We start from the raw sequence: 16352 nt of genomic DNA, 5'->3' as shown, positions 1-16352 counted from the left end.
AAATAAATAAAAAAAACGTTGAAAAAAAAAATTTTTTAAAAATAAAAATAAAAATAAATTTCAGGCTCTTGGCAGGCAAGTTAATGCCACTGTCCCTTAACGGAGACAGAGACTTCCAATGTCCAAAAGTAGACAATGGTAGAACCAGGATACTCACATCTCAAGCAGCCAAGTGTGAGGTTTGGTCCCTGCATTTAACTGGTATCCACGCCTCCCATGCAACAACCTTCTAGAGCAATTATTAAGCACCCACGGAGTAGCATCACCAGCACAGAGGGGGGCCGTAGGACCGGGGCCCTGTCCTGGAATCAGCGTACTCTCCAGGGTGTGAGGTGTGGATATACTGAGGTCCGAGAGCCTTCTGAGGCTGTGTGTTCAACTTATTGAAAGCAAGGACTAGACCAAGCTCATGGCCAAATCCCCCACAGTGTTGGGAGGCAATTAGATCTCGGTAACTACCGGTTACCTTCAAAATTTAGAGAAATCCATTTAGGATAACCGTATGGGAAGCATCATCACACCAGAGAGAAAAAATGGCCTAATGGCCGCCAGCAAAGCCAGCAATGATATGTTAACGTTTTGAAGGCAGGTCTTGTGACAACAGACTCAGTACTGGTAAGGAGAGTAAAAATGACCTTTCCCTGGGGGCATCGCAAGTGGCAGGAAGGCCCAGCTCTCTCCCAAGAAAACCAGGGCTCACAGCACTGCAGAAATACCGGTGATCGCTGGTGATTATTTAAACGCCACTAGAGCAAAGAAAGAAATCAAATACAAGACCGAACATGTGCGTACGTGTGCCTACGTGTATATACACGCACAGACATATATTCATGCCCACACACACACATGCATACACACGTACTTACATATACACACCTAGTCGGGAGAAAGAACACAAGCGAACTATTCAAAACCTGTAGTTCGAAGAAAGCACATGTCCCGTGCATGCCCCAAGTGCAAAGACACTGGGGCGACACAGATAACCTAAATGGTGCCTCCAGCTCCAGGAAGCTGAAGGATTTAGTGAGGGCGTCACAATTAGCCCACAGGTGGCATGGCATTCTGAATGCCATTTGAGTAAAAAAATCAAATCAGAATTCGTATAATGTTCAATTAACCTGGGGTCTCTCCAACACTTCTCATCTGGGCAGAAATTCAATGGAAGGGATTTGCGGGCTCTTGTAAACCCAAAGTGTGTAAATAGTCCTAGGTGATGAGCTCTCCTTCAGAAGAAATGAAATACTCTGTCTCCAATTAATGAAAATCCAATATTTCAGTCACATCTCCTACCGGGTTCATTGTGTTAATTACAAAAGCCTCAAACTCATTTTTAGAGGACAGGGTTTCTCAACCTGGGCATTACTGATATGATGGACCAGATAATTATTTTTTGTAAAGCGGGGGGTGAGGGCTGTCCAGGGGCACCGTAGGATGCACAGCAGCTTTCCTGGCTTCTACCCACTAGATGCCGGTAACATCCCAGTGTGACAACCAACAGTGTATCCATGCATCACCCAACATCCTCTTGGGGACAAAATGCCCCCAGTGTCAAACCACTGGCCAAGGATAATTACTCTAAGGCAATTCGGTCTAACCATGCGGTTAGAAAGAACTATGTGTCTGTGACTCTCTTACTTTTCCTTTGTCGATGGGACCCGTTCCAGCATTCCTGCAATATTTTATGTGGAAATGTGCCCGTATCCTCCCTGGCAATAGTTTGATTAGGAAACACTCATTTTTTCCCCCAACGGGGTAATTAAGAGTGAAATGCACGTATGAGGTGACGGCAAACGGTGGCAAAGAATGGTATCTGTGGCTTCTGTCCCTGGAGACCTACTCACGGGTCCAGTTACGGGACACGGAAACCGAAGTGGTTTGGGGTATGCCCGTGACTTGAGGAGCTGTTTCTCTGGGCTCCGGGACAGGGATTTGAAAATGAGCTCACTCAGTGTTCTGGAACACTAGAAATGCGGCTTTCAGACACAGCATCAGTAGCGCATTTCCAGACATGACAGAGATGCCAGGTGGTGACAAAGTCTAGATGGGAGTCGGTACCAGGCCCCAGAGGATGAAGGCCACTAATGAGTCCCAGAATGAAAGGTGATGTCCCTTCTGATGGCTGAGCTGGCCTGACTCCCTCCACTCTGCACTAATGAGGGGCTGTGGGCCATTTAATGGCCACTGGGGAGACTGACCTCTGCCATTATGAGCAGGCCCCACTCTCCTCACCATTTGCCACCACAGGGGAAGGCACTGGAAAACAAGCAGAGCCTCCTGGTGGGGGGTGCGGGGGAGGTTATTATCTGAGGCCAATATCGCAACAGAGTCAATTTCTACTTCAGCTCGGAACATTCAAGGTCAGAGCCCCGGGAGCTAGCGTCTTTAAAAACTCTGCTGGGGCCCAGCAGACGTTGGGCTGGGGCCCAAAGACGTGTCCTCTCTCTGATCTAGGCAGATTGACTTGCCCCAAAGAAGGGGGTCAGAGTCCAGAGACCACGCTCTTCGAATACAGAATCCAAACACGTAGTCTATTAGGTGTCACCTTATGAAGGGAGCATAATGTTTGAAGTCAGGGCGGTCCTAGAAACTCCAGGTCAGGACGCCGATGATGAGACAAGATACCGAAGACACACGATCGCCAGTGCTGGACCCATACGAGCATGCGCTCAGGGCAGACATACATCCCACGGACACGTGGTCGGCAACGAATGAGGAGGGACCCTGTGCCAGCTTTGTTCCGGGCACTGGTAAACAGCAGTGACTAAGGCAAGGGTGGCCCCTGCTCCTTCTATTTCAGTGAGGGAAGGTAATTCATAGATAGTGACTGTGACCGTCGTGAGTGCCCCTCCCCAGACATCTCCAGCGCTTAGCCTTCCCGGCACACGACAGGAGTGGACTTCCTGGCCTCTGTGCACGGACCATGCTTCCTCTGGATTGGAACTGCATCCAGTCTGGGGCTTGCTTTTCTGCCAGCACAGAAAGAAACAGAGACTCCGTATACTTTCAGATGGATCAGCCCTCAAAAGCAGGCGTTAGCACGCAGGGGCACGACATCCTTCCCCCGGCCGTGATTCAACTCGCCACCCCTTGCTTCTGCTGGAGCCATTTGCCAGCGCTCCAGGAATCCCTAGCAACCAGGAGTAGGGGAAACTATCGTGCCCCTGGTCCAAAGTTTCAAGAGCAATGCCGTCCCCTTCAGGCAGAGCGCTACCTTGGGTATTTACAATTCTCTGGCCCAAGCGAATCTGCGAGTTCCAGGTTCAAGTTAAAAGAGGAGGAAAAAACTCAAATCTCCATAAAACATCCCCAAGTATTTTGACCTTGAATTCCTCCCCAGACCACCCCATTCATCGGGTATTTTGACCTGGGTCACAGGGTTATCACTGAAGACGTGTCCCAAGTGTAGGACAAGATGACTTTGATCGCGTGTCTCTTTGGGTGGCTCACATCCCAAACTCTTGTCACTGTGGTTCGTATGTGGGTGGACTAATGAAAAGAAAACATACAGAGGGGTGCCTGGGTGGCTCAGTCGGTTAAGCGTCTGACTTGGGCTCAGGTCATGATCTCGCGGTTTGTGGGTTCAAGCCCCACGTCAGGCTCTGTGCGGACAGCTCAGAGCCTGGAACCTGCTTCGGATTCTGTGTCTCCTTCTCTTTCTGCCCCTCTCCCACTCATGCTCTGTCTCTCAAAAATGAATAAACATTAAAATAATTTTTTAAATAAAACATAGAGGATCTCAATTACTTAATTCCAGTATAATTATATCACAAATATATCAGGTATATTAATAAATTCCAGGAACATATTTATTTGTTCTTATTCATGCAGAATAAAAGAGATCTCAACCCAAAGTGGTGAGGACAGGTAAGGGCCCAGAGAATAGTCTCCAAATGTAAACAATACATTTGGGGGAAGCGTAAAGCCAAGGACGGTGTTTACCTTCCCAGGAACGCGCTGGAAAGTCCAGGCTTTGCTCTCAAGCCTCCTCTGGAGCTAATCCAGTCAGGGGACAGCACTAAACGTCTTCGCAGAACAAGTACTCAGAACATCAAGACGGGACCTCAAAGTCAAGCAGTCCCTGAACACCTTGCACTTCTGTGGGGAAGAGGGCCCTCCTAAGGACTCCTCCCCCTCCTAAGGGGAGTCAAGTCTTAGCAGCCAGAATCCGTGTGAACTCCTCTGAACCCTGAACGCTGTCCTCTGAGCTCCTCTGCCCAAGACCAACCAGGCTGGTGTTCAAATCATCCGCGGGCATACGGCCTACTCTCGGTTATTTCCGTGCGGGACAGTCATGCCATTTATTGCTAATACTTGCGGACGACCACGCGCAAAACATGATGAAACACCCCCAGCCAAGAACGGCCATTATGCGCAACAGACTGATTAGCAAGGAAGGGGAGCTTCAAACTACATGCGGGGTAAATGGGATGCTTTAATTTACACCAACTCATCTACCATCATTTTGTTTTCGGTGCAACGGCTTGTTACACATATAACTAATAATGCTAAATACTGAAATGTCAAGCTTCAACTCTTAATAGCCTCATTTGAATGACATTTATATTTATTGCCCCTCTAATTATTTTCCCAGCCATCTGAAGCAAGACGCTTCCCTACACGATAGTGAGCCGGTGACCCTAGCTCCCTGCCCCAGGGATAATTAAAATACTCTGGCCCTTGCAAACTCAAAATGATTGCAGTAGGGAGCCTGGCCGTAGACTTCTTGCTACAGCCTACATTTTGCTTCCTTTCCCAGATCACGCTTCGAAAATGCATTCAGAGGGGCGCCTGGGCCTCTGTCCAGCTTCACGTAATAAAGCTCACCACTGTGATCTCCCCGTGTAACTCTCTAGAAATCAGTTTGGACTCGTTCGCGATACGCACACAGTTCCTGAGCGCCCAGAGCCAAATTCTTCCAGCCTTGGAAGCAGGTACCAGTACTGAAACTACTCCACACGGAAGTATATTCCATTTACAAACCGTGGCTCAGGCACAGGTGCTGGGTACGTGAGCTGGCGCCTGATTACCTCAAATCCCAGCCCTCCCCTCTTCCACACAGTGTGGGCGGGGCTGAGCCCGCCCCCCAAGCGCAGGAGGGGCACGGGGCCTCCACCCTGGCCACCAGAACATTCTACCCATGTGGGCAGAGATGCCCAGCAGACCCCATGGGGCAGGGAGGTATGGGCAGGATATTACGAAGGAAAAAAAAAACACTTTCAGGAATTGTAGGTAAAGAGCATCTCTCTGTTCCTCTGGGATTTGGAGCTACAGGGAGCTGAGGCTTGTAGGTGTTGGTACATGAAGAAAGTGCCAGAGATGAAGCCAATACAGGAAGCAGAGCCCAAAGATGGTCAAAGAGCTGGTCCTGATGCACACGTTTTACAGAGCCTGGATCCAGAGATGCCTCTGTTTTGCTTGTTTAATAGGCTTTATTTTTTAGAGAAGTTTTAGGGTCACCCCAAAATTGAGCAGAAACAGAGATTTCCCACGTTCCCTCTGCCCCCAGTCCGACACAGCCCCGCCACAGTGGGACATCTGCCGCAATCAAGGAACCCACAGTGACACACGACTGTTGTCACCCAACAAGGCTCACGCTTGTATGTTCTGTGAGTTTGGGCAAATGTGTAATGACACAGGCCTGCCGTTATAATGTCATACGTCTAGTTTCATTGCCCTGACAGCTAGTTTCATCCCTCCCCACTAAGCCCCGGCAACCACTGAACCTTTTCCTGTCTCCAGTCATCCCTTTTCCAGAATGTCATAGAATTGGAACCATTGGGTACGTAGCCTTTCCATATTGGCTTCTTCCACTTTGTAATAGGCATTTAAGCTTCCTCGCTGTCTTTTTATGGCTTGATAGCTCATTTCTTGGTATCCCTGGATAACATTCCATCGTCCACATGGACCACAGTATGTTTATGCATCCACCTACGTGGTTGCTTCCAAGTTTGGGCAATTACGAACAAAGCTGCTATAAACATCCACCTGCAGGTTTTTGCGTGGATATGTTTTCGGCTCCTTGGGTGCCCGGGATTTTTAGTTCCGTGAGCTTGTACTTGTCTTTATTAGCCAAGCCATTAAGGTGAATCCCGTGTCGTTTGTAAACACAGGCGTCCCGATTCCATCACTACTTTCCAGATTATATGTGATTCCGTCAGAAACAACCTGTGTGGCCTCAGGTGAGTCGCTAAACCTCACTCCGCCTGGTTTCGTCCTCTTTAAGGAGGCATAAGAGTACCCTCGCTCGGCATAGCACAGCATCGTTAACCTTGGTGACCAGGGGACCGTGTCAGCACGTGACGCTCTCAGCAGGCAGCACCCCAGAGGTTAAACAGGCCCCGCCCATCTGCACCCCAGCCCTGAGCCCAGATGGCACACGGGCAGACGTGCCCTCTCCGTCACTCCCAGATCCACTCGAGGGGTCTGGGCATCTGGATCGAGGCCTGTCACATGTTCCACGACGAACCAGACTTCTGGTATACCAGACCAGCCTAAAACCAGCTGGGAGTGGGGCGGGGGTGGGGGGGGGGCAGGCCAGATGATCACGAGTTAGGTCCCCTCTTGCTAAAGCTCTCTGAGCCAGTGACTGCCACGTTGACTAGCACGGATACAGACGGTTACCGTCATGGCAGAAAGTCCTAGCGGTCAGGGCTGCTCTCGAGCCTGACGGTGTCCCCTGTGCGACACCGACCAAGCTTCTCTCGATACTTCACGCCTGCGAGCATAGAGTTGTTGTTCAATTCGGTGCCGGCTGTTCAGGGGGCACCCACGGTTAACGGGACGTGGTCGTCGGCCCTGCGCGCGTGGCAACCACACCACAGCGTGTTTCTCCTAATACCGGAGGAAGGAAACGACCACGCAAGGGGTGACGAGTCAGGAAACATCACGATGAGTGGCATAAAAGAACGAAAGAGGAGGCTTTCTAAAGCAGTTCACAGAGGAGCCAGCTTCCGGCAGAGGCTGGAGGCAAGCTGGAACACGCACCTCGCGGGAACTGCTGCCGCTGACGGCTGGACTTTTCTCGCACATACGACTCTGCGGGAAGGGATCTCAACATGGAGCCTCGCTTCACAAAGCGGGTTGAGACATCGCGTGGGACCCCATAAAGCCTGTCTCTCGCATCACACGGTGTCGTGCCTGCAGGCGGATGGGCACTCAACACGCGTGCAGGGTGGTGAGCCCCGGGCCAGGGTCCCTGGACACTTTGCCATCAGACCGGTTCTGATCCAAACCCAGCTCTGTGAGAACCGGGGTCTCCTCCACGCCGTGCCCACCCGGACCCGTGTGTCTTCGCGGCCAGAGCTGCCTTACCTCCCACGCTGGTGCCGATCGCGTCCAAGTTCATACCCCTCTTTTCAGAATACGGCACGTTCGACTTTCACTTGGAGGTGCCCGAATAAATTATGAAAAGCTTCAGACTCAAAAGCAATCGTGTCCTAGTTTTCAAAGTTTATCAGAAAACGAAAACTGGGTGAGCCCTCCAGATAGCAAGGTGGCTCAACTACTGTCCTGGGGGGTGGCTGAGTGTCCCTGTCTCTCTCCACCTGCCCTCTGGTCCTCTTCTGGGAAGAGAAGTCTCTGTTCATTTTCTTTTTCTTTCTCAGTAAAACATATTTGTTTTTTCTAGAACCTTAATTATGCTTCTTCCTGAAATACACTGCATTTAGCTTTGAGAAACGTGAATTCTTCCAGTGTTTCAGTCAATACTGATCAACACCTGTCGATCCACAACTGTAATTCACTACGTACTCTGGATTTTAGTTCTATCTAAGGGGATAGGGTGGATTTTTCAGAACTGCCAAACTGCTAATCCAAATCTAAAAGCATAGAGTTTATGGGCAGTATGCTGGACTCCTTCATGAAATCAAACGTTTTCATAGTAAGGCCAAAAGCACACTGAGCTCCAGAATCTAAGAGGGCAGAATTCCTTGACCTGGGTTTTCAACTAGAGTCTATATGCCTCCAATCAAATTCTTTTTTTTTTTTCTTTAGAGAGAGAGAGCGAGCTAGTGTGGGACAGAGGCAGAGGGAGAGAGAATCCCGATATGGAGCTTGATCCCACGACACTGGGATCACAACCTGAGCCAAAACCAAGAGTTGGATGTTCAAATGACTGAGCCTACCAGGTGCCCTCAATTCTTTTTTTCGGTAGGCTCCACACCTAACATGGGGCTTGAACTTGTGACCCTGCGATCAAGAGTCACGCGCTCTACTGACTGAGCCAGCCAGGGGCCCCTCAGGTTGCTGAGAGAGAAAGATTCCGATTGATTTTTATTTCCCTGAGGCCAGTTTGGGTCAAATAAAGACAATGCTTAAACCGGAACTCTTTTCATTTGCTAAAATGGGAAGGTTTTCTCTCCGGCAAACAGTTGCGCTAAAGGGAGAGCTCTAACGGCAGCTGCTGGGTTGAGCGCAGGAACCCTGTACGAAATGGGTGCAAAGTCAAGAAGGAGCAGTAATCTCTTCACTTAGCCGCTGGTGTTCGAGCGCTGAGGTCTCCCGGCCCCGCATCTCTCTCCTCCCACCCAGAACTGGGGGGGCTGGTTCTCCCGGGTGCACGTGTCAGACTGTCACTTGGCCCCCTGCCACGGTTTCGTGGCAGCTGCCTCCGTCATCTGCCCGCGTCCCCTCCGACGGCTGCCGTTTAAATGTTCGTTAGTGCCCGCGAGCGGCCTCCAATGCTGTCTTCTGCCTTCCAGACAGCTAATTAGGAACACAAGTGTGAATTCATCTCTTCGAACCTGTCTTCCACCTTTCGAGGAAACTCTGGGCTTGGGGTGGGGCGGGGGGACTTGATGGCGAAGGACTTGATTTGTGTGAGACGCTGGGGCACCGTCTCTGCTCCACCAGCCCGATGCACGATCCTGTCTGCGAGGTGTTGCGACGCTGGCGTGGGCCTTTGTGACCGATTTCTCTGTGAACTGGCACACAGAGGTGGAGACCAATGGGCCAGACGCCGCCCCTGGATACAGACTCGCGAGCAGGGGTCCATTGGTCTCCGAGCTACTCGTGGAGCTTTTCATGCAAGACCGTAATGCACCCACCCGCTGGCGTACTCACCCTCTCTTTCATGGTGTCATCTTCCCGAATATTCCTTAATCCCTGGCTCTTGCCTCAAGGTCTGTGGAAACACTTGCACGAATTTCTGGACTGCGGTTTTCTCCTTTGGTCTTGTAACCGAGGATATGATAAGATCACTAATTTTTAAAAAAATAGATCCTTTGTGAAGTAGAAAAATGTTCTTAATGTTACGGGATCCATTAGGTTTAGCATTTTAGGAAAACACCAGACCATTTTTAGGAAGTGGCTGTGCCATTTTACATTCCCAGAAGCACTGAATGAGGGAGAATATTCTGGAGAATTCTAGCACCTCCACGCACTGGCCAACACTTGGTCCAGCCAGTCTGTTCGTTCAGGCACCGTAATGCGTGTGCAGTGATCCTCGCTGTGGTTTTAATTCACATTTTCCTAATATCTCATGCTGTTGAAGTTTCTCACTGTTTGCAGCAGGAGAGTAGGCTGGACCCAGTTACATATATTATACACGCACACACACACACATATACACACCTACACACACACATACATATATACTCACACAATACACACATATATACACAGACACGTGCACATATATAAACACGCATGCACACATATATACGCACAAATGTATACACACATACACATAGATTCACATACATATATACATACACATATACATATAAACACACACACACACATACACATACACATACACATACACATACACACATACGCTTTCTGTATTATCTATATATCCCCTGCCCTGGAGAGTCCCACCTCCCTGGAAGCTTCTGGAGGAAGCACAGAGGTGTGGCAAAAAGCATGAAGTTTGGAATAAGACTCGGGTTTGAATCCTGCCTCCATCACCCAGTCCCCGTGTGGTCTTGGAAAAGTTACCCCATCTGGAAACGGGAAGTAAGAGTAAAGCCTGCCTCGGCAGGTAGTTGCGGGGATTACGTGGGATCATGTACGTGGGCAAAGGGCAGACCAGACGGCACACACTCTGAAAATTCCACACGGTAGCACTTTCCCCGGTGGGCACACGTTTCAGCTTATGTGACCAGCTGCAGACATAAGATCTGCCGGGCGATTTTCAGCCGAGCCGGATGACGCCTAACAACCCAGGAGTCTAAAGGATAAATCCACCTGTGGTGGCGATTCCCAGCAGTAGGAGTTCAGATGATTTCTACCCAAAGTGAGGCACCAGGCGTGTGTTGTTCCCCTCAAGCTTGGGGAACGGGCTTAGGATTCAGGCCCGTGCAGGTACCGTTTCCCAATGCGACAGAAGGGGTACAGCTCGTATGACAACTGCTGTCTGTGGAACTCACCACAGCCCAGGGTGCACGGAATAGAAATGTCTGAATTATAACTATGCTATGAGGCAGAAAATGCAGACACAATTATAGCTCTAAAATCATCATGGGGTGCCTGGGTGGCTCCGTCGCTTAAACGTCCGACTTCGGCTCGGGTCACGATCACGCGGTTTGTGAGTTCGAGCCCCGCCGTCGGGCTCTGTGCGGACGGCTCGGAGCCTGGAGCCTGCTTCGGTTTCTGTCTCCTTCTCTCTCTGCCCCTCCCCACTTGTGCTCTCTCTGTCTCTCAAAAATAAACAAATGGAAAAAACGTTTTAAATCGTCTTCACGCCTTCTATCAAAGAGAAGACATCAGCACACTCATTGCTGAAATGACACAGGCGAGTCTCCGCTCTTGCCCCTGAACTGGTTGCCTCGAAGAGATCATTTGGTTCAGCCAAAGATCTCATGACGGCTCTTGCAACTACCTACCCTGAGAGGCCCAGATCAGCCTCGGAGACTCACAGCCAAGTGTGCACGACAAACTCCACCCCAGGTCATGGCCCGGGGCTGTGGCCGCCACGTTTACTCTCGGTACCGGAGGAGGGTGCTCCATCTGTCCCACAGAGACATTCCGTCTCGGAAAGATCCCCGTAAGCTAAGACTCCGGGAGAGGAAGGACGGACAGAGGACCTAGTGTCATTTGGAGACACTGACTGTGCTGCCGCTCGACCTCATCTCTAAGTAGCGAAACAGACCAAAGTGTTTTACGTGACCCAGCCGTGCAGGAGTTTGCCAGCCACACTCTGGAGGGTTCTCCCAACAAGGAGAATAGGCAGCGGAACGGGGCAGAAGGAGGGCCTCCCGTGCAATTTTGTGCATGTTTGGGCGAGAACGTGACTCCGCTCCCACCAAATTCATTCTCCATGACAAGGGGCATTTAGGGAAAACAACCGTAAGCATAAGAGAAACTGACTTGCAGAAGCAGAAGAAGGTTCTCAGAGGAAAACGCAAACTTAACAGGTGTCGAAGGACACAAATCATTTTGTTTCTAGCCGTCCCCCCACCCCACCCCCCGTGAGATCCACCCCCGGGGGGGGCCCATCTTCACAACACACCACCCATGGATTTCCAGCTACAATGCCTCTGGGCTGTTTCTTGCTCTTCAAACTTTAATAACACTTAAAGATGCCCTTAAGATAGAACTCATAAAGAGCCTTGGTGCAGTCGCCCGTGTCCAGAGAATGAGAAACAAAGAAATTTGCATTTAGATCCATTTATGCCATCCATCACGTGGGGCTCTTAACCGTGCCGCGGGGCGTCCCTAGCTCTAACCAGCAAACCGGGATTTTTAACTTGGGCTTGCCTTCCAGGAACGGTGATTGAAAGATAAAATAAATTGTACTTTAATGCTGGGGGCTCAGGAAGCCATCCCTGTCTCAGCTACTAACTACTGCTGGAAAATGTTTCCCAGAGCCAACTTGGCCTCGCCGACCACAGAGAAAGCCTTATGGGGAACATGGATCCAAGTTCACGGTGGGAGGCAGGGAAGACGACACTGAGTTCTTGGTACTGGCACAGTGACACGCAATTCCCGGACGGAAATAACACAAGGAATAACGTGCCCTTTACTTCTGCACAAACTCCTCGGCTTCCAGACAGCTGTTTCATTAAACAGTTGCAGTTCATTTCTGCTAAAAAGTGACAGGCAATGAAAGCAAGCCCCACAAATCTTAGCATCTCGAAGGAAAAATACAGCAGAGACAAAACAGGGACAGCAGCGTTGGTGAGATTCAGTCCCGACTCGCGTGGCCTCGTGCAGGTCGTGATGTTTTCCCGTGGCTTCTCGTGGAGAGGGAACCCCTGTCCCGCTCTGGACAGCAGAACAACACCTAAAAGGTCCCTGCCGCGGTCCCCGGAGCTATGGACGTGACAGGTGACATGGCAAAACGGAAGGAAGGTTGCAGATGGAATTAAGGTTACCAATCAGATGACCTTGAGGTGGGGAGATGACCCTGGATCACCCAGGTGATCCCAATGTCGTCCTAAGGTCCTTGAATGTGGGGGAGACAGAAGTGAAGTCACAGTGATGCAGTTTGACAAGGGCTAGACCCACGACCCAAGACGCCAGCTTTGAAGATGAAGAAGTTGGGAGAATGTGGGCGTCCTCCTTCTGGAGGACGGAAGGGCAGAGAAATGCGCCCCCCTCCCAGAGCCTCCGGAAGGACACAGCCGTGCTAACACCTTGCGTTTAGGCCAACGAGACCCCTATTAGAGCCCGTCCTCCAAAATCGCACGGTAGTAAATGCGTGTTGCTTTAAGCCTCTAAGTTGGTAGTGACGTCTTACGGCAGAAGAGGGCATTGACACATCCATGCGTCCCCCTCACGAGAGCCTCTAAATGGCAGGTGACACTGTGCCCCGAGGTGTTGTGAAGGGCGGACAGCACCGAGTGGAAGGTTCTTAAATATTGGCATAAACTACTATCCGTTAGGGACCAGCACTCACTCGGCTATAAGGAGGCATCTGTGCACCTCTACAATGAGGGACGTTATGTGAGAAGAGAGAAAATCCTACATGACTATGAACAGCTATAAGGATTCTGAATTTGGCTGGGGTGGTCAGCACTGGGGACCCCTGCACACACGTGAGCCCAGGAGCAAGCGTGACCTAAACGCTGGCCAAGGGGTTAGTTACTAGGATTTCTGGTATATTCTCTCTCCTGGATGCTAAGCTGGAGGAGGATAAATACCCCACAGGTGCTGGTGGCTGTGTCTTTCCAGACACGGAGAAACCGCCTTTAAGGGAAGCCAGCCCAGAGGGCCGCAGAGAGCCAGAATCCTGGAGACATTCCTGGGGCCCCTGAAACTGGTGCGGTCCCCTCGCCCGGTCACGAGCACTCTTACGGAGCTTCCCTCTGGGACAAGCGAGATGAGCAAATATGAAAAGCTCTTTTTAGGAAGAACCTCCTTCGAGAAGGATGCACCAAAGACCCCCAGGGCGGTCAGTTAACTTCAACTTTCTGCGCCTCGGTCTCCCTACCTGTAAATGGGGGTAATACTACTCCCCACCTTGTCACAGTGTTGGGCTGATCAAAAAACTCCATGTGCAAGAGGCACCTGATCGACACACAGCGAGCCCCGTGTGCGTGCTCTGAAGCTCCCAAAATTACGGGGAGGAAAACAAAACAAACAACAACAACAAAAACCAGGAACCAGCCTCCAAATAGTCACAGTGACGCACTTCAACTTAACAAAATGATTAAATCATGTCATTCCTCAGCCAGAAATTTACTTATTTTGAAGGACAGGTCCCCCGGGGCTTGCTTGGTCCATGATGCTGGAGTAGGAGAAAAAGTTAATCGCGTTCTAATGATATCAACTTTCTGGGGTTTTTAATTTTTTTTTAACATTTATTTATTTTTGAGACAGAGAGAGACAGGGCATGAACAGGGGAGGGTCAGAGAGAGGGAGACACAGAATCTGAAACAGGCTCCAGGCTCCGAGCTGTCAGCACAGAGCCCGACGCGGGGCTCGAACTCACGGACCGTGAGATCATGACCTGAGCCGAAGTTGGACGCTCAACCGACCAAGCCACCCAGGCGCCCCTCAACTTTGTTTTAAAAACCCGGTTCTCATTGGAACCCTCTTGCACTGTTGGTGGGAATGCAAATTGGTGCAGCCGCTCTGGAAAACAGTGTGGAGGTTCCTCAAAAAATTAAAAATAGACCTACCCTATGACCCAGCAATAGCACTGCTAGGTATTTACCCAAGGGAGACAGGAGTACTGATGCATAGGGGCACTTGTACCCCAATGTTTATAGCAGCACTCTCCACAGTAGCCAAATTATGGAAAGAGCCTAAATGTCCATCAACTGATGAACGGATAAAGAAATTGTGGTTTATATACACAATGGAGAACTACGTGGCAATGAGAAAGAATGAAATATGGCCCTTTGTAGCAACGTGGATGGAACTGGAGAGTGTGATGCCAAGTGAAATAAGCCATACAGAGAAAGACAGATACCATATGTTTTCACTCTTATGTGGATCCTGAGAAACGTAACAGAAACCCATGGGGGGAGGGGAAGGAAAAAAAAAAAAAGAGGTTAGAGTGGGAGAGAGCCAAAGCATAAGAGACTCTTAAAAACTGAGAACAAACTGAGGGTTGAGGGGGGGTGGGAGGGAGGGCAGGGTGGGTGATGGGTATTGAGGAGGGCACCTTTTGGGATGAGCACTGGGTGTTGTATGGAAACCAGTTTGACAATAAACTTCATATATTGAAAAAATAAAAAAATAAAAATAAATAAAAATAAAAACCCGGTTCTCATTTATTCGTCTGCCGAGGGTTTATCTCGCTACTTGCTTTCTGCTCCTAATTCACAAAACAGAAATAAATCAGTGCAGATGTATTAGATCATAGTCCCTTAAATTGTCCCCTTTTAAGCTGAAGCAATTAAACTCATTCATGTTTATGGAAGTTGTTAATACACCCATTTATCAGAGATGTGACTTTATTAAGTGTAGGCAGTAGTTTCCACGCAGTTCAGTGAGGCTCCTGTCTCCCGTCTGCACGCCTGACTTGACTTCCCCGGCGAGGCCAGCGACAAGGAAGAGGAACAAGGCAGATTTCACCCAAGAGGCGTCAAACGGCAGGACCTCGACTCTCTGGCGGGTGAATAATTGCCCTCACTCGTGGGCTCTAAACAAACAAAGCCACAGAAACAGGGAGTAAACTGGGGGGTCCCCAGAGGCGGTGGAGGGGTGGGTGAATGCGATCAGAGGGCACCTTCCAGTTACAGGGGTAATGAATGCATGCTGGGGGTGTGACCATTCAGCATGGTGACCAGCTCACAACACTTTCTTAGGTATTTGAAAGCTGCTGAGAGAGTAGATTTTAACAGTTTTCAGCGCGCACACACACACACACACACACACACACACACACATTGTAACGATGAAGGTGATGGATGTGTTAACCTCACCGCGGTAATCATTTTGCCATACGGTGCCCCCCCCCCACTTTACCTGTGCGGGGTCTGTTCCCAGACCCCCAGCAGATGCCTGAACACAAGGGGAACCGAACTCTACAGGTACTATGGTTTTTCCTACGCATACAGATGTGCGATAAGGGTTAGCTTATAAATCAGGCACAGTAGGAGATTCAGGAATAGTAACTAATAATGAGGTAGGACAATTATAACAATATACTGTAATAGAAGTCATGTGCATGTTCTCTCTCTCTTGCTCGAAATATCTTATTATTCTGCACTCACCCTTCTTCCTACAATGACGGTGTGGATGACCAAATGCCCATGCGACAAGCAGCAAGGTGAATGATGCCGGCATGTGACATAGCGCTAGGCGGCCACTGACCCCTTGATGCATCAGAAGGAGATCATCAGCTTCCAGACCACGGTCGACCCCAGGCGACCGACACTGTGGGAAGTAAAACTGCAGATGGGGGGAGGGGGGAAGGGTCTACTGTATGTACGTATATAAAATCGCTATGGTTGGGGCGCCTGGGTGGCGCAGTCGGTTAAGCGTCCGACTTCAGCCAGGTCACGATCTCGCGGTCCGTGTGTTCGAGCCCCGCGTCGGGCTCTGGGCCGATGGCTCGGAGCCTGGAGCCTGTTTCCGATTCTGTGTCTCCCTCTCTCTCTGCCCCTCCCCCGTTCATGCTCTGTCTCTCTCTGTCCCAAAAATAAATTAAAAATGTTGAAAAAATAAAAAAATAAAAAAAAATAAATAAAATCGCTATGGTTTATACCTTAAACTTACACAATATTACATGTCAACTATAGCTCAATAAAGCTACAAAACAAAGCAGAATAAAAAAAGCAGAATGTCAATTACGTATGGGGCGCCACTTGAAATTATGGTTCTGAATTCTCTTCCCGGTTCACACGTTCCCGCATAACCTCCTAGCCACATCACAGTGAGATGTCGCAGGGTAGGATGACGAGACCCATTTGTCCAACAGCTGGCTTGGGCTCCACACCGTGGAGACACGGCCTTGA

At 49.8% G+C, this 16352-nt stretch overlaps 1 long non-coding RNA gene and 1 other non-coding gene across 4 annotated transcripts in view; one reads left to right on the top strand and one right to left on the bottom strand.

Moving 5' to 3' along the window:
• LOC131489491 (uncharacterized) overlaps positions 1 to 16352 on the bottom strand; it is a 115849-nt gene that overhangs the window by 72332 nt on the left and 27165 nt on the right. The window lies entirely within an intron of this gene.
• TRNAP-UGG (transfer RNA proline (anticodon UGG)) lies at positions 3515 to 3599 on the top strand. The gene has a single exon. It is a non-coding gene; the product is annotated as a tRNA-Pro (tRNA).

Source organism: Neofelis nebulosa, chromosome 11 (genome assembly GCF_028018385.1).
Source record: "Neofelis nebulosa isolate mNeoNeb1 chromosome 11, mNeoNeb1.pri, whole genome shotgun sequence".
Taxonomy (NCBI): domain Eukaryota; kingdom Metazoa; phylum Chordata; class Mammalia; order Carnivora; family Felidae; genus Neofelis; species Neofelis nebulosa.
This window is presented reverse-complemented; position numbering and strand designations above follow the sequence as displayed.